The 23,981-nt window shown below is 37.7% G+C and overlaps 1 protein-coding gene and 3 long non-coding RNA genes across 4 annotated transcripts in view; all 4 read left to right on the forward strand.

Moving 5' to 3' along the window:
• Positions 1-23,981, forward strand: part of LOC146459316 (uncharacterized) — a 329,226-nt gene that overhangs the window by 195,942 nt on the left and 109,303 nt on the right. The gene's annotated exons all lie outside the window — the stretch shown is intronic.
• LOC146459331 (uncharacterized) lies at positions 8,609-11,186 on the forward strand. Its single transcript, XR_014858006.1, has 2 exons — positions 8,609-9,615; positions 10,670-11,186. It is a non-coding gene; the product is annotated as an uncharacterized LOC146459331 (long non-coding RNA).
• LOC146459332 (uncharacterized) lies at positions 15,188-16,819 on the forward strand. Its single transcript, XR_014858002.1, has 2 exons — positions 15,188-15,420; positions 16,701-16,819. It is a non-coding gene; the product is annotated as an uncharacterized LOC146459332 (long non-coding RNA).
• LOC146459333 (uncharacterized) lies at positions 19,393-21,272 on the forward strand. Its single transcript, XR_014858001.1, has 2 exons — positions 19,393-19,660; positions 20,783-21,272. It is a non-coding gene; the product is annotated as an uncharacterized LOC146459333 (long non-coding RNA).

Raw genomic sequence — 23,981 nt, forward strand, 5'->3', positions numbered from 1 at the left:
CAAACTAAATTATGTTATCGTACTCTAGATGCCTGTTTTAGTAAAAGACCCGAAAGCGATTTTGGAAGACAGAAGAAGTTCGATGCGCTCGTTTGTCCGGCCCTTGATAATTGAGTTCTAGAGTCAGATTCACTGGTCAGACTTGTTCGGGAACATGGTTGAAAACCGAATTGGAAAATTCAGTCAAATCTTATTCCAGATGTAAGGGATTAGTTTGAATCAAATAATTTTGTTTTTGTTAGCGCCCAAGTATTTAGCACCACTGCTTGGAATTGGAGATTGATTTTATTTTTATGCAAACGGATATTATTCCTCCCGGCAATGGGGTCTCAAAACTGATATAAAAAGCGCAGATGATATGCATATGATTATTTTCTACTTGTGGCTTGTTGATTGAAGGGTGTGTTTAACTTGAAGTTCTTTTTTGCTTATCTAGTTATAGATTGTTGATTTTAATTTCGTCCGTCGTTATCCTTTTTAGACTTCAGAGGAGGAATAAGATGCCAACCTTCAGTAGTTACCGTTTTGTCTGATTTATGAAATTTCTCATGTGCAATATCAAGGCAGCATTTCTAATATATTTTTCTAATAAACTGGGTATTACGGACAATTTCTAATTGATGCTTGACAGTAAAAACGCTGTTTTCAAGACAATCCACGACACAGCTTGTTATAAACTTGAAGAATTCAACATCAGCATGCCTATAGTAGTTATGTTTTAAGAATTACCGTCAGTTGGTCTTGATGTTACAAAAATCACGGTGGTCCCTTATGATAGCAAAATACGAGATAGGACACTGAAGCGTTAAAGCAATGGGAAATCCAATAAAGTGGCCCTCCAATATTTCGCAAGCAGCGGTAACTAATGGTGACACAACCGCAAAAGACGAAAGAACACAAATGGAAACAAAATCACCTATTGATTTTTGCACTGAGAGAGCTTTTGTCTGGTAAAAAAAAGTTTCTTTAAAGCGTTATTTTCCCTAAAGGCAATTGTTGAAGTCTAGGCGTTTCGCACGAAGCAACTTAAGATTCCTGATCAATTCAACCCAGCAATGAAATCGTTGAAACAACTTATACAGTTTAACAATTGGTTCATGCGTCAGCGTTCGTTCCACGAGATATGAAGCACGCGGGAAGTTTGGAGAACTACGCCTCACTCTAGCTTCTTGAGTGTCCTCCAAACTTCCCAAGTGCTTCATATCTCGATGAACGAACGCTGACGCATAAACTAATTGTTTGATATCATTTTCTTCGCGGTATTTTACTAACCTGTTTGATTCTAGGTTGACCAGAGGTTTTCCAAGCATTCACCCAATGTGCAATATGGTAATAAACAACCCCATGTTCAGTGAAAAAAAAAAAACAACTTACAGGGTAAAAAAGCAACACCCCTTTTGTCTAAAGTAGTTAAAGTTTCTAATTATCGAATAAAATACACTGGTTGCCAATTAATTTTTTTGCAAAAAAAAAACCTTGAAAATTTGATCCTCGCGTTGCATGGGAGAATTCTTTCCGCCCGTTAGCACATGTATTTGTTTACGCAAGATTTACGAAGTTTTCAAGTTTCATCAATGAAAATAGAAAGATAACAGAAAACTGATACTTTCCCAAATGAAAAATTGATTAAGATAGGTCTTTTTTCTAAGAAGCAAAGGCGTACAATTTTTAATCCGAGACGGTAAACGTGCAAGCGATTTGAAGGAACTGCAAGTCCATTTTGAAGTGAATTTATCGTACCGTGCCCCGCACGGTTTTCAAAACTTTCGCAAAAAAACTGTTAGGAATACGAAGAATCGGACAATTAAAACGTATTTAAGTACAAATTCACAATCAAACCCGTGATTTCTTGAGAATTGGATTCCCACAAGTACTCGAACGTTACCAAGAAAGTTCGTGGTTTAAATAATGATCTGAGATGTCTGCTTGTTGTCGGCTGGATATATAAAACTAGAATTTGCCCTTGAAGCACGAATTCCTCGCCATTAATTATCAGATTTCTGCTGTTGAAACTATCGAGTATTCCTTAGCAGTTTTTCTTTCAGTTTATCTTTTCAAAAAGGTGTGTTTTCCCTCTTTGGCGTCTGAAATTGGCGTCTGAAAACTAATATTTTTGCGAAACACGATGACACGCGCCTTGCTTGTTCTCCTTTTCCCTTTTCTTTAGGGTTTTTTTTTTTCCGGGAGTTAAAAACTGGAATCCTAAAGAAAAAGTTGCCAGAGCGTCTTCATCAGCTGGTTCGCTTGTTGCCATCTGTAATTAAACTTTTTTCTGAAGTTTTTCCCAGATTTTTTAATGCAAAATGCAGAAGTCACTAACGGAGAATTTTTTCTCCTCGAGGCATTTGTCTGCTGACGTCATCAGCGTGCACAATGGGAAAATGAAGCACGCAAGCGCAATTGAATTTGATTACACGAATTTACTACCTATTTTAGGCTAAATTTAAAGATTAAAATTATCAAAGTCACAGATCTCACAACAGTAGTCAGCCGTCTCACCTTCCGATCTGTTTAGTATACTAGTTCCGATACTCCACCACTGACCTACAAGAGATTAGAGGGGTGAAGTCCATTTTCTCCGAGTATCCATGTGTTGCTGACTGAATAATACATCATTCTCATCTATTTCCCAGGCTTAAAATATACCATCACATTTATTTTATTAAAAAGATACTTGAAATCAATTAATAACCCTAACTTGTTGTTGTTTGGGATAAATACATCAATCAGAGAATATTTAAGCGCGCAACCTACCTATAATGATGATCCCTGTGTTCCCAGATTGTTCTATGACCTCTTTAAAGGCACCCCTTGTACGGTAAAAGTCTTACCAATACGCCTAATTACTCTTGATTTATAAGCTGTCCACTTGTTTAACTTAATTACATGGCTTTGACTCTCTAATAGAGCCGAAATATTGTAAAACATTTTGTCATTGTAACGTCAAAAACTTGGTTTTAAAACAATAATAATCAATCTCCGTCTCGTTTGATAATTTCCTATTGTCAATTGTCAGATGACTCTGGATTTTAGTCTGATCTATTGGCAGCAATTTCTGAGGTAATTGAGGTCTTCTGAACTGGTCTTGTTTTGAGACGTTGACCCCTGGGAACCCCGGTCATATTCATAATGAACAAATTAACTTTTTGGCATGTACTACAGACAACGGACGATGGTCTTGGTGGTCATTGAGGATTTTGAACTAATTAGCAATGCTGTGTAAATAAAAAAAAACTGCTACTTCACACAAAAAGACTATGACAATTTTAATCTTTAAATGACAATAAATTTTATCCTAATATAACTGATTTTACTTCTCAACATCATAGAATACTCGCTAGCAAAGACTGTTTTGCTCTTTGTCACGTCCAGAGTTATCTGCAGTTTCTCAATACATTCAAGTAAGATTGAATCATATCCACACTACCAGTAAAACAAAGCCATCGCGCATTGGACAAAAACACTCACCGATGCGTCGAAAATATTAGGAAGGCTAAACATGAACTTTTTTTTTTGGCACTCTCAATATAGTAAATACGTTAGCAATTGACCTCTTCCTCTCCGAAGAAATTGAAAAAACGCGATTCTTTTAACACCACTTGACAAAAACGCAGCACATAGAAAACGGCACGGTCAAAACAACAAGCTTCATTTATTGGTAGGCTAGAAGCCAACCATAATTGTTACTTCGTACGTTCACAAAAACATCAGAATCCGAGGCGCCCGGAACGAAACTTCTTCAAGGAAGGACTCAAGAATGGATTCAAAGCGTCTCTTTATCCTGTTGATGTTCTTGCTGCTTGTGATATTCGTTCTGACGCAACAGGGAGAGGCTTTTGTACGGCCACCAAGAAAAAGGAGACGAAGATGTTTCAGAAGGCGCAAAAGGTGTTCAAGGAGAAGGAGTAAGAGAGGAACAAAGGCAGATGCATTCAAGCCTTTACATATGAACGATGTGTGGACAATCTTGGTACGTGATCAGTTTTACAACTTCCCAGTAAATGGGGTTTCCAAAGTAAGCCATAGAATACGTACAGAAACAAACGAACAAGATCTTCGGTAAGAAGAATTTCAGCACTATTCGCCTTTTTTTGATATTTTCGTTATCAAGGTGAAGAAATGTTCGCGCTGTTATTTGAATTGTTGTTATTTTGTAACGTTTTCCTGCTTCTAGAGGAAGCAATAACTTTTTCAAAGCTTAACAAAATGTTTTCGGAAACCCAATGTTCAGATAATATCGGGTCTATCCTGGAAAGCAGAAAGCACTGGACGGAAATGTTGAAATAATAAATGATAAGAAATCTTTTTTTTTTTTTGGCCATGTTTTATACTATTACATACAGTTGTGTTGGTGTCCTGTAAATCTGGTGTCCTGAGACTTTTTGCCCTTAAAAGTATCAAATATAAAAGTAGTCTATCTAACAAGGTCCTCACCAGCCCAAAGGATGAATCAACACATCAAAGTACCGTACATCCTGTAGCAAGCAACCGAACTTTCCGTCCGGCCTCAAATAAAAGTGACTCTGAATGTTCAGCTTATTTTGTTAAAAGTCTCTTCGGAAGGCCTTAATTACCTAAGAATCTTCAATTGAATTGTGAAGAAAACTAGCATTTTTGGAGTAATACCATGCATTTCTTATTTTCATAACGCGGAAACATTCACGCCCTTAACAGAGTGAAATTAGGCCAGCTAAATAGGAGGGTTTTGGCTTCTATTTCTAATACTTTTAGCTAAGCAGATCAAACTACGTTATCGCGCTCTGGATTCCTGTTATGTTAAGACCCGAAAGCGATCTTGGAAGATAGAAGAAGTTAGATATGCTCGTTTGCCCGTCCCCTGATAATTGAGTTCTAGCGTCAGATTCATAAGATTGGACTTGCCTTTGTTTTGGACTAATCTTAAAAACCGAATCGGTGGATTAATGCAGTCAAGTCTTATTCCAGATTTGGTCTTATTCCAGTTTGTTTTGTTGATGTTGTTGTTGTTGTTGTTGTTTTTTATGCGAACGAATATTATTCCTCCCGGCAATGGGATCGCAACACTTATATAAAAAACGCAGATAACATGCATATATGATCATTTTCTACTTGTGGCTTGTTGATTGAAGGGTATGTTTAACTTGAAGTTCTTTTTTGCTTATCTTGTTATAGATTGTCGATTTTAATTTCGTCGGTCGTTTTCCATTTTAGGCTTCAGAGGAGGAATAAGATGTAAACCTACAGACGTTAAAGTTTTGCCTCTGATTTATGAATTTTCTGATGTGAAATATCAAAGAATACTTCTAATGTATTTTTCTAATAAACTGAGTATTATGGAATATTTTTGATTCATGCTAGATAATAAAACGCCGTTTTCAAGACAATCCACAACAGAGTTTGTTATGAACTTGAAGGAATCAACATCATTAACTTACTCCGCAGTCACCATGCCTATAGTAGTTACTGTTTTAAGAATTACCGTCAGTTGATCATCATGTTACAAAAACCACGGTGGTCTCTTACGATTGCAAAATACGAGATGGGACACTGAAACGTTGAAGCAATGGGAAATCCAACAAAGCGGTCTCCCAATATTTCGCGTGCAGCGGTAAATAACAGTTTAAGCGCAAAAGATGTAAGGACACAAACGCATGCAAAATTATCTATTGATATTTGTACTAAGAGAGATTTCGCCTTAGGAAAAAGCATATTATAAAGATTAATTTCCCCTAAGGGCAGTTGCTTAAGTTTGGGCGTTTTACCCGAGGTAACTTGAGATTTCTGATCAACCCAGCACACGCTGGAAGCATGAATTATAGCAATGGTTAAGCAGTTAGCTTCTCTTCTTTGGGTCTGATTCGTCGGTGGCGGGGCCATTTCGATTTTTTTTTTCTTTTGGCAATTTCTATTTAACGTAAGTTTACAGATTGAGCTATCTCAGATTGAGATATCATCCTTTTTTATTTATTTTTATTTTCATTCCCAAGGTCGAAATCTTTTTTTATAACATTATTCTTTATTTATTCCTTATTTGTAAACAAAAACAATAATATTTCTCCAAATTTTTGATGATCAGGAAGAAGTCTATTCTTGATTTCACACCAAGCGACTTAGACTCATACGAGTACTTTCGCAATTCGGGGTATTTAGCTCGTTGGATATCAACTAAATCAAGCATTTCCATGGTTGTTAGTATAAGATTTCTATAATTGGTCGCCTTCCACGGTGCACCAACCGTTTTGTCTTTCTTTAACAAAGAACAATTCCAGTCACCGCCAACTATAAGGGTGGTACGCTCCGATTAATAATAATAATAATAATATAGACACCTATTAGGCACCTAATTAGTTCTTGAATAAATTCTAGTTGTTCAGACTGGCCATTAGGAGCGTAGATATTGCAGAGTGTTAACTTTAAAGAGTTGAGAGTAGTGTTAATGAGCACTATTCTTCCTGAATTGTTCTTATATGTGTAATCTATCTTGAGCTGTAATGACGGCGCGATGAGAATGCAAACACCCTTACTATGGTCACTCCCGTAATTTCGCCTCCCCATTCGTTTTTCCAGAGCGCTTCGTCATTAATATCTGAGAAAGTTTCTTACAGAAAATAAAACACGGCATTTTGGCCTTTAAGATATGAAAAAATACTCCTCCTATTGACAGTGCCCCTTATTCCGCGTACATTAAGGGATAAAACTGCACATTCTTCATTTGCTTGCATTATAAATGGTATTCACACACAAACACAACAGTAAAATTAACACTTACACGTCAAGGCAGCGACTTACAAAATACACTTAAACAACTAAATATATGAGGTCCCTTCTTCGATAAACCTTAGCCTGTTACCTCGCAAAGTTAATTAAGAAATATAGAAGGCAATGAATTATTAAACAATATTAAAAAAGAACTGTTGGATTAGATATTTTTTAAGATCGTCTTCTGCAGAAATCCTGACAGGATTTCCATCTGGTGATGTTTTATTGTAGATTTTCCCATCTAATGTCCAACAGCTAACTAATGATCCGTCTTTACGCATTTGATTTGCCTTCATCAATACCTTTCTCCTAGAACTAGTTAAGTTTTCATTTATGAAGATACGCCCGCCTTTGCTACTGACGGCCGTCGAATAATTTGGGAATAGCTGATCCATGCAAACGTCTTTAAGTTTTGCTATCGATTTATACAATTTAGATTTAACTTTGTGGCTAATAAATTTTACTATAATAGGTCTGATACCTTTTTAAACTCCTTTCCTATTAATCTCGATGTCTTCAGGCGATATTGCAACGTTGGGAGCTTCCGAATTATCAACACCGCCTTTCTGTTGATTCGTAAACACTCTCGGGGATGCCACATATCTCCATGGAATTTTTTCTCGTATACTGCTCCAATTCATCCTGAAAATCATATAGTTCCGCTATTTCTTCGGCCTCCTCCTTGATTTTATCTCGAGCTTGACCAAGATCCTCTTTCAGTTGCGAGTTAACTTGATTCATCGCCTTCTCAAGTAACTCTTTCGTGTCATTTCCTCTTTTGAGCTTCGAATGCATTCTTCAGTTCGGCTAGTTCACTGGATAAGTCGTTGTTTGTTGCCAGGATAGTGGACATCTTTGACTCGATTCCAACGAGCATATTTCTAATCTCGGCCAAACTCGGCTTTTCCGCCACCGATTCTCTTGTCGCTTCTTGTTGGCTGTTGGTCGCCATGTTTTGCCGTTTAGGTGCACGTGGTTCTTCTTCTGTTGAACTACGGTCGCTTCGTTTAACTTTGCGGCCTCCTCTTGTCATTGGGGTATCAAGTTATGCTTTGCAACAATGCTTCACGTTCTAGAAGAATATGTCGGATAAACATTTCCGATTTTGCGAAGGTTTTCAGCACTGCTCAGAAAACGCGCCCTCTCGGGTCACGTCCACACAAGCGCCGTGACGTGTTTTTGGTAACGCGTGCAACACAGAAAGAACAAGCTACGGTACCACAAGTTTGAAAACGAATTTACTGAACGTTTATAAAGAAGACTTCAGGAACGATTTGTAATGGAATTTGACGAAAATCTTAACAGCTGCGGGTTGTTTTGGAGATTCGCAAAAGGGATTCGTCAATCCCAGAAAATTTACTAGCGCATCGCAAAGTAAGGATTAAGAAAAGGTTGCTGTGAAAATCACGTCAAACTTTGAGAAGCAACACTAAGTCAATCGTCTTCATCGCTCTCATCCATGTCTCGGAAACCGAAGTGTAGGGATGAAAGCCATCGCACAGTTATTTGAAGTGCAACTGGATTGGAGTCGCGAATTCCCCTGCCTCAGAAAGAGCATCTTCTTCGCTTTCGTCAATCGCCTGAGCGGCTTGCGGCTTGTTTCCCTTGCCTCGCTCGTGAACTAGTGACTTGTGCTTCGCAGCAAGAACTCTTCTCAATTTTTCAAACTCATTATCCTTGAGTATGTTAAACGGATATTTCTTCTCAGATAAGTATCGCTGTATGCTGCGCTAAAAACTGTAAATTGTTGCTGGCTCGTACTCTTCACCACGTTTCGTGCGTGCGTTCATAAAACAAGATTTTCACAAACGATGGTCTAGCTTGTACGCAGGTAGGCTTTCAATTGTTTGACTTTTCGAGCCATTAGCTTCAATAAAACGGAGTATAGTGTGTGTGTGTGTGTTCATATCAGCAGTCGTCTTCTTTCTTGCATTTTCACTTTTCTGTTTGTTTGTGGAGTCAGACGTCAATGGCTTTCTGGGTTTCCCTGATGCCTGCCCCAGATGTTTCTAGATCTTCGGGATAGTAAAATTTGCTTTGTGAAGGATATTCGTCTTCGTCCATGTTGGAATCAATCTTTTGGCTAGTTTCTTTACGAAGAATGGAAGTATTTTCAGGTTTTCCTTTCGCAGTTTTGCTTGTCGTAAACAAAAATACTCGACTTATGACGGTCCGTCTGGTAAAATCCCGAGCCAGAAACAACCAATTAGAACGCTCGGATTTACCTCAAAATTACCTTGTCATATGATAATTAAGCAAAATAAGGGGAGAATCAACGCCTGTTTTGCTCCGTGCCCGCTTTTAAGTCATCTGCGGTTACTCGATACATTCAAGTAAGAGTTAATCCGGCCTAAGTTATAAAGAAACACCTACCCATGGATCGTTCATACTGGGAAGATTTTAGGCATGGATCTTCGTGTTTTGCATATTCAATATGGTAGAAGCGTTAGCCATTGACCTCCTCTTCTCCATATATATTAAAAGCTGCAAATCTTTCAACACTGTCTGAAAATAATGCAGTATGTCGAAAACGGTGCAGTAGACAAAAGTTTTTTTGGTAGACTAGACTAGGCCAGCAATTACTTCGTACGTCAACAACAACAACAGAATCCGAGCTGCAGGAAACTAAACTGCTTTGCACGTTCTTCGAGGAAGGACTCAAGAATGGATTCAAGGCGTCTTTTTATCCTGTTGACTTTGTTGCTGCTTGTGATATACGTTCTGACGGAACAGGGAGAGGCTTTTGTACGGCCACCAAGAAAAAGGAGTCGAAGATGTTTCAGAAGGTTTAAAAGGTGTTCAAGGAGAAGGAGTAAGAGACGAACAAAGGCAAATGTCATGAAGCCTTTATATATGAACGATGTGTGGACAATCTTGGTAGGTGATCTTGGTATGATCTGTTTTACAACTTACAAATCCGATGCGCTTTCAAAGTCAGCGTAAGAGTACGTGCTGAAACAAACGAAGAAGATCTTTGGCACTGAAACAATTTCAGCACCTTTGGTGCCCTTTTATATATTTTCTTCACAATTGTGGATAAACGTCCGCTGTTGTTTGCTTTTTCATTGCCATTGTAACGCTTTTCTGCTGCTGAAGGAAGCAAGAAATTAATAAAAACTTAACGTGTTTTTTGGAAAACCCAATATTCAGCTCATTTTGGTAGAAGTGTGCTCGGAAGGCCCAAATGACCCAAATGGCCTAAGAAACTGGAATTTAATTGTGACGGAAAACTAGCATTTTTTGGAGTAAAGCCACCTGAAACTTTCCTATCTCGGTAAAATTGATTCATGTCCTTTAGAAAGCGAAATTAGGCCGCCTAAATTGGAGGGATGGGCTTCTGTTTCTTTAGAACTTTCCGTGTAGCAAAATTCTGAGGAACAAATCAAACTGTGTTGGCGTACTCTAAATGCCTTTCAAGCTAAAGACCCGAAAGCGCTCTTGGAACAAAGAAGACGTTACATATACTCGTTTGCCCGGTCATTGAAAATTGAGTCCTTAAGCGTCAGATTCAAAAGACTAATCTTGAATAAGCTTAAAAACCGAATTGGTAAATTACTGTAGTCAATTCTTATTCCAGATGTAAGAGGTTTGTGTTAATCAAATCATTTTAGTTATTTTAGTGTCTAAGTATTCAATACCATTGGGGGGGGGGGGGGGGGAGGGGCAGAATTCTCTCCGACGGAGACATCACACTGTAGTTAGAATTTTTTTAACTAAACCGCTCGAAATTGGGGAATGATTTCTTTATGGAAACGGATATCATAACTCCCCGTAATGGGGTCACAAAGCTGATATAACAAACACGGATAAGACATAGGATCATTTTCTACATGTGGTTTGCTTCTTTAAGCAGTTTTACTTCTTTCATGCGTATCTTGTTAGATCGTTGATTTTAATTTCTTTTTTTTTTTTTTTTTGGTTTCCTTATTAGGCTGCAGAGGAGAAATAAGATGCCGATCCTGAGACGTTAAAGCTGTCTCTGAGTTTATGAACTTCCTCGAGACTTTGTAGTTCGTAAAGGGTGCAATCTCACTTTTAGTATCTTGTGTAGTGTGAGGTCGGAGTAATGCATTAAGATGCCAAGTAAACAAAGATTCGTAGAATTATTATTTTCCAGCTGTCAAACCAAATGTATCGTTCTAAAAAACTGAGTAATTATTAATATATGGGCTATTTCAGATTCATACCAGGCAATGTAAACGCCGTTTTTAAACATCACAACTTTAGTGATCAAAATCTGAATATTCCTCGCATTAAGGTATCAGGCGCCCTTTTAGAGATCAGAAATTTCATTTCATTGGGATAAACTGTGTCCAGTTATTGCTTAATAAATGCAGATCTGTGAAAGGGATTTTACTTAATTTCAGCATTTTTTTTTTAAAGCGATGCCATTGTTGAGGACATTTTCGAATAAAACTTCAGACTTATCCTGATACCGTGAGTTCCCAGCAGAGCTTCCAAAATTTGTCGAAAATTCAGGTAAAAAAAAAATCAATCCTGGTAACACTCTGGTTGCTATTCTTTGTCTACGATTTCCCGAAAACTTGCATCATTTTAAATCTAAGTGATTCGTTATTTATGTACCGAGTATACCTCGGAAACTGACTCTGCAGTCAGCGTGCCTATAGTATCGGTTTAAGAAATACCTTCAGTTTCTTACCATAGAAGATTGCCATGTTACAAAAACAACGATGCTCTCTTTTGATAGCAAAATTCGAGAAAGAACATTGAAACACTATCCTACTTTCTCTCCAAAACGATAACAATGGAAAACCAACAAACTGGTCCTCAAATATTTGGAGGACAGCGGTATCTACGGGTGATTTCACCGCAGAAAATGTAAGGACACAAATGCACTAACTCAAAATTACCCATTGTTATAGTTGTACTAAGAGGGCTTTTGTCTTGGTAAAATTGTTCCTTTAAAAGCTTATTTCCCCCCAAGAGCAGCACATTTTTGAATTATAAATTATAGCAATGGTTAAGCAGTTATCTTGTCTTCGTAGGTCATCAGTTTTATAAGTTACAAAGCCTTTCTTAAATCATTACATGCACTTCCAGCATCAGCGTTAGAGTAAGTACAGAAAAAGAAAAAAATAACAAGATCTTTATAACAAGATCTTTAATTGCAGGACTTGTTCCCCTTTTTTATGAGGCCATTTTCACGCGGATATATATAAATGGTCGCTGTCATTTGCTTCGTTGTTGTCATTGTAACGCTCTCCTGCTTCTGCAGGAAGCAATGAATTAATAAAAACCAATGTTCACCTCTTTTTTTGTGTAAGTAAGTTCGAAAGACCTAAATGGCCTTAGAATCTCGAAGTGAAGTCCTGAAAATTGGCATTTTTTGTAGTAAAGCCATCTGAAACTTTCGCAACACGGGAAATTTCTTTCATATCATTAACAGAGCGAAATTAGGCTGGCTAAATTGGAGAGATGGGCTTCTGTTTGTAAAATTTTCAGCTAAGCAAATCCAAACAGATCAAACAATGTTATTGTAGCGTACTTGGAATCCCCTTTAAAGGCCTGAAAGTGATTTTGGACAACAGAAGCTGACGTCTGAAACACTTTTCTCAAAGCAAATATTCTCAATTGGTTGGTCCCTGTAAATTGAGTTTGCGTGAAATTCTTAAGACCGGATTGGTGAATTACTGGAGTCAAGTCTTATTCCAGATGTGAGGGGTTAGTCTTAGTCAAATCGGTTTGTTTATGTTAGTGTGCAACTATTTAGCGCTATTTATTACTTCTTTGTTTTGTAGGGGGTGGGAGGAGGGCAGATTTCGCCCCGATGGAAATTTTAAACTAACGTAAGGAGTTTTTTTTTTTTTTTTCAACTAAAATGCTTGAAATTAGGGATTAAACTTTTTATGGAAACGAATAACATAGCTCCCGGAAATGGGGTCACAGCACTTGCATAACAAACGCAGATGACAAGCATATGATCATTTTCTAACATATTAATTGTGATTAAATTGTTTAAGTGTGCTCCTCGCATGCTTATCTTGTGACTTTGTTGATTTTAATTTCGTTTGTCGTTTTCCTCATTAGGCTTCAAAGGAGGTATCAGATGTAAAAGCTTTGATTTATAAACGTTTTTATGTCAAATATCAGGGCAAGAAATTTCATGAAAACTGTGTAGTGCGTGAAAAGTGCAAGCTTATTTTTAACATCTTGTAAAGTTTGAAGCAGGAGCAATGAATTAAGTTACTAACTCAATTAAGATTCCATGTATTCCTAGAATTGTTCGGAAAGTCAAACCAAATGCATTGTTCTAATTAAGTGTGTTTATAAGTGACTCGTTCTGATTCATACCAGACAAGAAAAACGCCGTTGTCACTCACTGAAACACATCCATTTATTAAAGAGAGCGCCATCAAAAAGTTCAGCTTTTGGTGAGCGAAAAAAATCGCTTTAGTGTGGACGCATCCCACCTAAGATAAGCTTCATTTTGTCGTTTTATATTCAGCATGTTTTAAGAAAAAATATGTGCGCTTGTTATTTCCATGTTGTAGGAAATGCACCCTGCTACTTACAACTTGAAAGCCTGTAATCCGGCTCTCACTCTAGAGACTATTCTATCTGGGATCCTTAATGAGATTAAAATCTCGATATTCCTTGCATTAAGATATCAGGTGCCCTTTTAGAGAGCCTCTTGAAAGCGGGAAGATTGCGCGCATAACAATTTAATTTCATTGTCCAAACTAACCTAACCTGATACCAAGAGTTCCCGGTAGCGATTCCAAAATTTGTCAAAAATCGATGCTGTTGACGCTCTAGCTCCTGTTGCTGTTAAAAAAATACGTGTCTGCGATTTCTGATACTTTGCGTCATTACTGAAAAATTAGATTCCAAATTTTTAGTGAATCTTTATTTTGGTTTTTGCCTCGTGAATATTTCAGGAACCAAGACAATCCACAACGCAGTTTGTTATGAGGTTAGCTGGAAGAACTTAACATCCTTACTTACGCTGCAGGCAGCATACCATTAATAGTTCGGTCTTAAGAACTACCCTTGGTTTCTTCCAGTAGAAGATTTCCATGTTAAAAACCGACGATGCTCTCTTATACAAGAAGAAACTGCGAAAGAGAACACAGAAGCACTTAATTCTGCTTTCTTTGAAAAAGGGAATCAATAGGAAACTAAACCTGAGGGAGATTTAACAATACTTGGTGGACAGCGGTATATAACGGTGATTTCATCTCAAAAGACGTAAGGACACAAACGCATGCAAAGATACTCATTGATATTTCTACTGAGAGAGCCTATGTCGTGGTAAAAAACGCTTCGTCATTTGAAGCGTTATTTCCCCTAAGGCTGTTCCAGTTAGGCGTTTTGCCTAAGTAAGTTGAGATTCCTAATCAACCCAGCACGTTTTAGAAATAACACATCATTCGTATTTATTTACCAGCCTTAAAATATACCATCACAATTATTCAATCAAAAGAGTATATGAAATTTGTCTCGTGCTTCTTTTTGTCTATTACTAACCTTAGGTATTACCTGTTTGTGATAAATACTTGGTGAACACCATTTTTAAGAACAATCAGAGAATATTTTAGCAAATACCTTTAACGGTGTTCCCTGTGTTCCCTGCAGATTGTCGTGTATGGCTTTTTGAACGGCACATTCTTGTAACCTAACACAGTATGATCTGTTTTGGATCAGTTAAGCTAACAATTCATTCTCGAGTTGCTATAAACTTTGCGACGGAAAATGCCAGCTGGGACATAATTGCCTATAAGAAACAAAAATAGCCATTTTTCAGTTGTTTGAGTAACTAAGTTTCTCGGCAAATGAAACCCTCCAAACAGGTCTCTTGTAGAGAGGGTGAGTCTTTGGATGACCCAGTCACATTCATTTTGATGCACATATTAACTTTTGGGAACGTATGACGACTGTCTTGGGGGTCAGTATGGTATTTTAAATCAATCTGTTAGCAATGCTATGTAAATAAAAACTACCACTTTAATTAAAAGGAAAATGATAATTTTAATCTTTAAATGCCGCCCTGGTTTTATCCTAATTGAACTTTAATTACTTCTCCAGTCAACGTGAGAGCCCTAGCTAAAGAAGGATCAATGGCTGTTTTGGCTTGTGCCGCAGTAAAGTCAAGTAAGATTTTATCCTGTCTAAACTATCAGTAAATTAAAGCTTTGGCGCATTGGCCGCAAACACCCACTGACGGAACTGGGCATGGACCTACGCCAGTTTTGGCATATCTCAATATGGTAGATGTGTTAGCCGTTGACCTCCTTTTTCTCTCCAGATAAATTAAAAAAACTAGGAATCTTTCAACTCTGTCTGACAAGCATTCAGCAGGTGAACAACAGCGCGCGAGGTAGACAAAACGAGCTTTTTTTTTTCACTTTATTGCTAGATTAAGCTAGGCCAAAATAAGCATCAGAATCCGAGATACCCGGAACTAAACGGCTTTGCGTGTTCTTTTTTTAAAGGAAAGCCTGAGCAATGGATTCAAAGCGTCTCTTTATCCTCTTGATTTTGTTGCTGCTTGTGATATGCGTTCTGATGGACCAGGGTGAGGCTTTTGCACTGCGGCCGCCAAGAAAAAGGAAACGAAGATGTTTCATAAGGCTGAAATGGTGTTCAAAGAGAAGAAGTAGAAGAGGAAAAAAGGCAGATGTCATCAAACTTTCACATATGAAAGATGTGTCGGCAATCTTGGTAGGTCATCAGTTTTATAAGTTCCAAAACCTTTATAAAATCATAACATGCGCTTCCAAAGTCAGTGTTAGAGTACGTACAGAAAAAGGAAATAATAACAAGATCTTTCGTAGGAACAATTTCAGGACTTTTTCCTTTTTTTATATTTTCACGTGGACAAATGATCGTTGTTATTTGCTTCTTAGCTGTCATTTTCAATGCTTTCCTGCTTTCAAAGGAAGGAACAAATTAATAGAAGCTAAAAAACCCAACATTTCGGTCATTTTGTTGGGAGTCTCTTCGGAAGGCCTAAATGGCCTAAGAATCTCGAATTCAATTGTGAAGAAAAACTAACATTTGTTGGAGTAAAGCCATGTGAAACTTAATAACGTCGACTTAATTAGAAGGAACAGTGAAAGGAAGGTTCCTTGGAAGGATTCGGCTTCTGTTTATAAAATTTTCTGCTAAGCAAATCGGAACAGATTTGAAGAGAACAAACTGTGTTACCGCACTCAGGGGCACTTTTAAAGACCTAAAACCAATTTAGAAAACAGAAGATGACGTCTGAAACACTTTTCTAGTTAAATTAATATTCTCGTTTGTCCCACCCCTAATAATTGAGTTAGCGACAGATTCATAACATATCTTCTGGAATAAGCTAAAAAACGAATTGTTGAATTACTGGAGTCAAGTATTATTCCAGATGTGAGGGGTTTATCTTAATAAAATCATTTAGTCTATGCTAGTGTGCAAGTATTTAACACCTTTTTGTGGCGGCAAAAAATGTTAAACTGTAGTTAGTTAGTTTGTTTTTGTTTGCTTTTTTTTTTTTTTTTTTTTTGGTTTTGTTTTGTTTTTTTTTGTGTAATTTTGTTTTTTGTTTTTTGTTTTCTTTTTTGTTTTTTTCAACTTGGAGATTAACTTTTTCTTTTGTTAACGGAAACGGATATCATAGCCCCCGGGCAGTGGGGTCCCAAAGCTGTAATGACAAACACAGATAATAAACACAAGATCATTTTCTACTCGTGTCTTGTTTTTGTGCAATTCCTTTAGCACGACTGCGCCCTGATGGGAACATAAACTTACTTAGGATTTTCTCCCCCAACTAAACTGCTTCAACTTTGGGATTTATTTTTGCTGGGTTATGCAAACGGATATCATAGCTCCGACAATGGGGTCACAACACCGTTGTAACAAACAGATGACAAGCTAATTGTCATTTGAGTGTTTAACTTGTACTATTTGTATGCATATCTTGTTAGATTGTTTATTTTAATATCGTTTGCTATTTTCGTTGTTAGGCTTCAGAGGAGGCATCAGATGTCAACCCTCAGACGTGAAAGTTTTGTCTCTGATTTATGAAATTTCCTATATGAAATACATATGTATCAAGGGAGCATTTTATTTTTCGAAATCGTGAAGTATGTAAACAGTGCAAGCTTTTTTTAACATAGTAAAGTTTGAAACCCGAACAATTAACGGAGATGCTAACTTAATTAAGATTCGAAATGTTCCAGAATTCAAACAAATTGTTCTAATTAAGTGAGTTTTATTGACTGTTTTTATGAAATTCATGATGGAGAAGGAAAAACATCGTTTTCAAACACGTCTTCCAAAAATGTCAAGTTTCAGTTGCTGAGCGAAAAAATCGTTCTAGTCTGGACGTTCCCTACTTAAGATTAGCTACATTTTGCTGTTTCGAAATTCAGAAAATTTCATAAAAGAAATGTATGCTGATTATTTTTTGAAAGTCTTTTATCCGGCCCTCATATACAGACCTATTCTATCTGCAATCTTTTCCGATCAGAAACTGAATATTCCTCTATCAGGCGCCCTTTTAGAGAAACAGGAAACAGGAAAAAATTGCGCGCATAAAAAATAATAATATCATAGTGCAAATTTGAGTCCAGCTATTGTTTAATAAATGCGTGTGTGAAAGGAAATAATTTTTCGTCAATTTTTGAAACAATTTCAATTTTGAGAACATTTTTAAACAAAAACAAAACACCTATCCGGTAGGAATGCAAAAAAAATTGTCAAAAATCGATGCTGGTGACATTCTTGCCAGAGCTGTTCAACAACAACGTGTCTGCGATTTACGATAACTTGCGTCACTGCTGAAAAATTGCATTCGAAATTTGAGAGACTCTTTATTTACGTTTATGCCATGGCTATGGACAATAGGTCCAGCCGCATGAATCAATTCTCTTATAATTTGTTTGCCCAGTAAAGGTGCAGGCCAAGAAAAACCCATCAACACTAAATATACTTACAAGAAAAGTGGGCGGATCAGGGGAAGGAGGTGGGAGTCAGCTTCTTACGCCGAGCAATAGAGACGAATGGCGAGCACATGGCTTGCCATTTCACGTGATTTGCGAAAAATCTAGGAGGGGGTGGACATAATGATCATTGACACCTCGCACAGACCCAGTCCCCCTGTCTATCCAATAAACTTTGGTCAAGAGAGAAGACATAAAAATTGTATTTGCAAGTAAATATTTAATTTTTGCCTCGTGAAATTCCCCAAATATTATAATCCACAACGCAGTTTGTTATGAGGTTAGCTTGAAGAAAGTTAACATCGTTAACTTACGCTGCAAGCAACATACCTATAATAGTTCGTTTTTAAGAACACTCCTTAGTTACAAAACTGAAACAGAACACTGAGGCCTTAGTCCTGCTTTCTTTCAAAAAGGGAAATATCTGACGGACAGTGGTATATAACGGTGATTTCATCTCAAAAGGCGTAAAGACACAAACGCATGCAAAGATACTCAGTTTGTAATGGGAGAGCCTTTGTCGTGGTAAAAACGTTTCGTCAAAGCGTTATTTCCCCTAAGGGCAGCTGCTCCAGTTAGGCGTTTTGCCCGAAGTAACTTGAGCTTCCTAATCAACCCAGCACGTTTTAGAAAAAACATATCATTCTTATTTATTTACCAGCCTTAAAACATTCAATCACATTTATTCCATCAAAAAAATTATTCTCGTGCCTCTTCGTGTCTATTAGTAACCTTAAGTATTAGCTGTTTGTGATAAATGATTGGTGAAAACCATTTTTAATTAAAGAGATCAATCACAGAATATTTAAGCAAAAAGCCTTTAATGGTGTTCCCTGAGTTCCCTGCAGATTGCTGTATGGCTTTTTGAACGGCACATACCTAACACAGTATGATCTGTTTGGATCAGGTTGGCTTAAAATTTAAGCCCCAATAGTTTACGGAAACGGAATCTTTTTCCAGGCATGTTTAGGTTGCTGTTGACAGAAATTGCTAGCTGGGACATAATTGCCTCTACGGAAACAAAACGAGTTATTTTTTTTTATTAAGTTTAAGGTGCTATTTTGCCAGACTGATTCTTAAATTTATTAAATGTGAATTTCTGAGGCAATTGAATCCCTCTGAACGGGTTTTCTGTAGAGAAGGTGAGTCGTTTTGCTGGACACAACCTTTGGGTATGTATGACGACGGCCTTGGGGGTCAGTAAGGATTTTCAATCTGATAGCAGTGTTGTGTAAAAAAACCCTCTTATTCAAATAAAAGAAAATTGATAATTAGAATGTTTAAATGCCGCCCTGGTTTAATCCTAATTGAACTTTAATGACTTCTCCAGTCAACGTGTAGTTTAGAGCACTTGCTAGAGGAGAATCAATGGCTGTTCTGGTCTGTGCCGCTGTAAAGTCAAGTAAGATTTTATCCTGTCTAAACTATCAGTAAATTAAAGCTTTGGCGCATTGGCCGCAAACACCCACTGACGCATCAAACATTAGGAAGACTGGACATGGACCTACGTTTTTGGCATACTCAATATGGTAGATGCGTTAGCCATTGACCTCCTCTTCCCCTTCAGATAAATTAAAAAACTGCAAATCTTTCAACACTACATGATAAGAATGCAGCAGATCGAGGTAGACAAAACAAGTTTTTTCTTTTCTTGTTTTTTTTCTGTCTAGGCCAGGTTAACAATTACTTCGTACGTACAGAACAGTATCAGAATCTGAGCTACCCTTTAACTAAACGGCTTTGCATGTTGTTAAAGGAAGGACTCAAGAATGGATTCAAAGCGTCTCTTTATCCTCTTGATTTTGTTGCTGCTTGTGATCTGCGTTCTGATGGACCAGGGGGAGGCTTTTGTTCGGCCGCCAAGAAGAAGGAGACGAAGATGTTTCAAACAGCTGAAATGGTGTTCAAGGAGAAGAAGTAGGAGAGGAAAAAAGGCAGATGTCATCAAACTTTCACATATGAAAGATGTGTCTGCAATCTTGGTAGGTGATCAGTTCTACAACTTCCAAAACCTTTCTAAAATCATTACATGCGCTTTCAAAAGTCAACGTTAGAGTAGGTACAGAAAAAGAAAAATATAACAAGATCTTTAGTAGGAACAATTTCAAGAATTATTTTGCCTTTTTTTTTCACATTTTTCCATGTGGATAAATGATCTCTGTTGTTTGTTACTTTGTTGTCATTGTAATACTTTCCTGTTTCTGGAGGAAGAAGGTGTTTTTGGGAAACCCAACGTTCAGCTCATTTTGATGAAAGTCCGTACAGAAGGCATAAATGACCAATGAGTAAAATAGATTCATGTCGTTAAGAGAGCGACATTAGGCCGCTAAATTGGAGGGTAGGGTTCTGTTTCTATAATTTTCAGCTAAGCACATCGGAACAGATCAAACTCTGTTAGTGTACTCAGAATCCCGTTAAAAGACCTGGGAGGGAGCTTGGAGAAGACGACGAAGATGACGTCTGAAACACCTTTTCAGTTAAATATTCTCGTTTGCCCGGTCCTGATAATTTAGTTAGCGTCAGATCCATAAGAGTTGTTCTGGGATCAGGTAAATACCGAAATTGTTGAACTATTGCAGTCAAGTCTTATTCCAGATGTGAGGGGTTTGTCTTAACCAAATCATTTCGGTTTATTTTAGGGTCGAAGTATTTAGCACAACTTTTTTTTTTTTTTTTTTTTCGCCTCTTAATTTCTTCTTGAAGACTCTATACGAGGAGATCCTTTTAAGGTGGTCGTTTGGGTAGAGATGGTGTCCTTTAACTTATCAACATACACCACTCAGTTTACAGTCTTTAAACACGATTGCATAAACATGGTAATTTTACAGCAGAATTCGCTTTGTCGGAAATCTTAATTAAACTGTCTTTAGGATGTTTTTTTTCTAAACTCGGTTTCCATTGGGGATTTTTCTTTAATGGAAACGGATATCATAGCTCTCAGGCATTGGGGTCAAAACGCTGATATGACAAACGCAGATGACAGGCACATGATCATTTTCTAATTTTAGTTGTATATTTCAATCTCACCAGTTGTGCTTCAAGCATGTACACGTATCTTGTTAGATTTTTTTGTTTTTAAATTTCGTTTGCCTTTCCCTTATTAGGCTTCAGAGGAGGAAGAAGATGTCAGCCTTCACTCTGAACCTTTCACTGAGATGTAAAAGCTTTGTCTCTGATTGATGAACTTTCTCATGTGAAATATCAAGGGATCATTTCTCGAAACCGTGCCGGTATTGTGTAAAGAGGGCACGCTTAATATCTTGTGAACTGTGAAGCCGGAGTAATGCATTAAGATGCCAAGTTAATTAGATTCCATGTATTCTTACAATTATTCGAGACGTCAAATCAAATGCATTGACCTGATCAACTGAGTCTTATTGAGCATTTCTGATTAATGCAGTTACAATAAATACGCGGTTTATGTCTTTCTTTCTCCGCCCAAAACCAAACCCATAAATGCTGCTCTTGTCTGAGCTCTGTTTACTGGGCAATAAAAAATAAACACAGCTAAGTTAGACAATAGGTCCACAGCCGCTTTCATTGAAACAAACACAGCATGAATGAATTTTGTTATAATATGTTTACCCAGTAAAGGTGCGGGCCAAGAAAAACGCATCAGCACCAAATATACTTTCAAGAAAAGTGGGCGGATCAGGGGAAGGAGGTGGGAGTCAGCTTCTCACGCTGAGTAATAGAGACGAATGGCAAGCACATGGCTTTCTATTTCATGTGATTTGCGAAGAATTTAGGAGAGAGGTGAACATAATGGCCATTGACACCTCCCCCAGACACAGTCCCCCTGACTATCCAATAAACATTGGTCAAAGTGAGAAGACATAAAAATTGTATTTGCAAGCAAATATTTTATTTCTATTCAGCTAAGCGTAAACATTTCTGTTATAAGTTATACCCAAACAACACAACAGTATGTGGAGGGAGCCCCAGCGATCGAGTTTACTTCAACAGTTACAGTGCAGGGATATATGTGTTTAGTTACAGCGGAATATGCGCATGGTTACAGTGATATACGCGTATGGCTTATTCAATTAAAGTACAGAGATATGTGCAAAAGCTAAATATAAGTGACAACGTAAATAGAGGCAGACGAAAAATGAAGCAAACAAAAGCATGAAAAAATTTCAAGCATACCAAGCCAAGGTAAAAAAGAGACTGTAAGAAAAACTATGTACTATCTTAGCAAATAAACAAGGAAAAATAGCCTCGAGTAAACTGGTCAGCGTCAAGTGGTGTGGTATTCACAAGGAGTGGTTTATAAAGAGGCTGAATAACCCAGTGGGAATACATAACAATACAGGCTAATAAACAACTAAACCAAATACATTTTCAAACACGTCAACTTTAGACGGCGTTTTCAGAGAAATTCAGAGTGGTGTTGAACGAAAATGTCCTTTTAGTGAGGACGGACCCTACTTAAGATTAGCTACATTTTGTCGCTCCATATTCAGCATTTCTTTCTTTCTTTCTTTCTTTCTTTCTTTTTTTTAATTATGTACACTGATTATTTCCATGAGTATACGAAATGCACCCTGCTATTTTTTTCTTAAACGTCTTTAATCCGGCTTTCATATAGAGACGTGTTCTATCCAGGAACCTTGATTCCATTCCTTTTGTGATCAAAATCTGACTATTCCTCGCATCAAGGTGTCAGGACCCCTTTCAAAAAGCCTCTTGAAAGCTGGCAAATTGCGCGCATAAAAAATTTGTCTCTTGGGCTAAATTGTGTCTAATTATTGTTTATTAAATGCAGACGTGTGAGAGAGAATTGTTTTTGGGCAATTTTTTTTTTTTAAGCAATTCCTGTTTTGAGAACATTTTTGAAAAAAAAGGCCTATCCTGATGCCCGGAATTCACGTCAGCGCTTCGGAAATTGCTCTAAACTCGATGCTCATGACACTCTTGTCTTACTAAAACGAAAGTGGTCTCTTATGAGAGAGCAAAATGCGAGATAGTACACTGAAGCGCTATCTTGGGGGGAGTTTCTTTCACAAAGGGAAGCAATGGGAAACCCAGCAAAGTAGCCCTCCAACAGTCGATGGACAGCGATAAATAGCGGTCATTTTACCACAGATTTAAGAACACAATGCACGCAAAGTTAGCCATTGATATTTAATTTGTACTGAGAGAGCACTTGTTTTGGTAAAAACGTTTCATTAAAGGGTTTTTTTTTCCCCTGAGGGCAGTTGCTCGAGTTAGGCCTAATTAGGCGTTTTGCCCGAAGTAACACGAGATTCCTGATCAAGCCAGCGCATATTCGAAACATTATAGCAATGGTTAAGCAGGCAGCTGGTCCATTTCGATTCTTTGTAGCTGGTTTGTTGACAACTTCTGGTGATACTATTCTGACTTATTAGTCGATTCAACCAGAGTTGAGTTCTCAGGGTGGACGTAATCGTCAATTTTATGGCCCATGGTCCTCTTTCATGACATCGTTCTCTGTTACTTTTTTCGTTGTTTCTAAACAAAACAATAATATTTTCTGGACGAAACTTAATAGTTCTGCAGCATAAAGACAGCGACAAAAAGTGATACTTTACTCCTTTTTTAAGTTCTAAGTTGGTCTTGGCCTTATCCCTATCAAATGTAACTAGCCATATCATATCGCTGAACATTGTTGTTTATAAAGGGGCCGTTTGGGTTAAGGGGAGGAGACGGCTCGCATTTCAGACCATCTGAGATATTAATGACAGATTTTCTATGTCCTCGCAATGTTCCAAAACAACCGGTTGATTACTAAATGGATACTTTACAGGCCCGTTACAATATGGATACAACAGTTTTATAACATTACAAGCACCCTGGTGTGTTGAAGGAATGTGCCACTGTAGCCTATCGAGGAGGAAACTGGCACTGGTGTCATTCATAACTGGATCTTGATCTTGTTATGGCCATGGCAGCTCCAGTTTAGCCTGCGAGCAAGCTCCTTTTTATGTCAGCCTTTTTATGAGGATTCTCCTTCTCCAACCCCAGCCAATCCTCTCCCAATTCTCTCGAGGCTGACCTAAAAGAGAACCTCTAGTTCTGCAGTGTTTGCAATTTATCACTCAACGTAGCGTTCAGATCATCCCAAACGCAGCTTGAGCTACAATAATCAAAGTGTGCCAGGATTAATGGTTGACAGATTTGGAGAGTGCTGCTTTCTATTACGAAAGGTCTTAAGCGCTTTGACAGGGCGCCAATGGCCGACGATAATTCCTTACTAGTTATATCATCTATATCTTTTGACCAAGTGAGATGTTTCTCAATTGACAGCCCCAGGCATTTTCCTCGTCAACTCTCTTGATC

Source organism: Pavona decussata, unplaced genomic scaffold (assembly GCF_977016875.1).
Source record: "Pavona decussata unplaced genomic scaffold, jaPavDecu1.1 SCAFFOLD_220, whole genome shotgun sequence".
In the NCBI taxonomy this organism is placed as follows: Eukaryota; Metazoa; Cnidaria; class Anthozoa; order Scleractinia; family Agariciidae; genus Pavona; species Pavona decussata.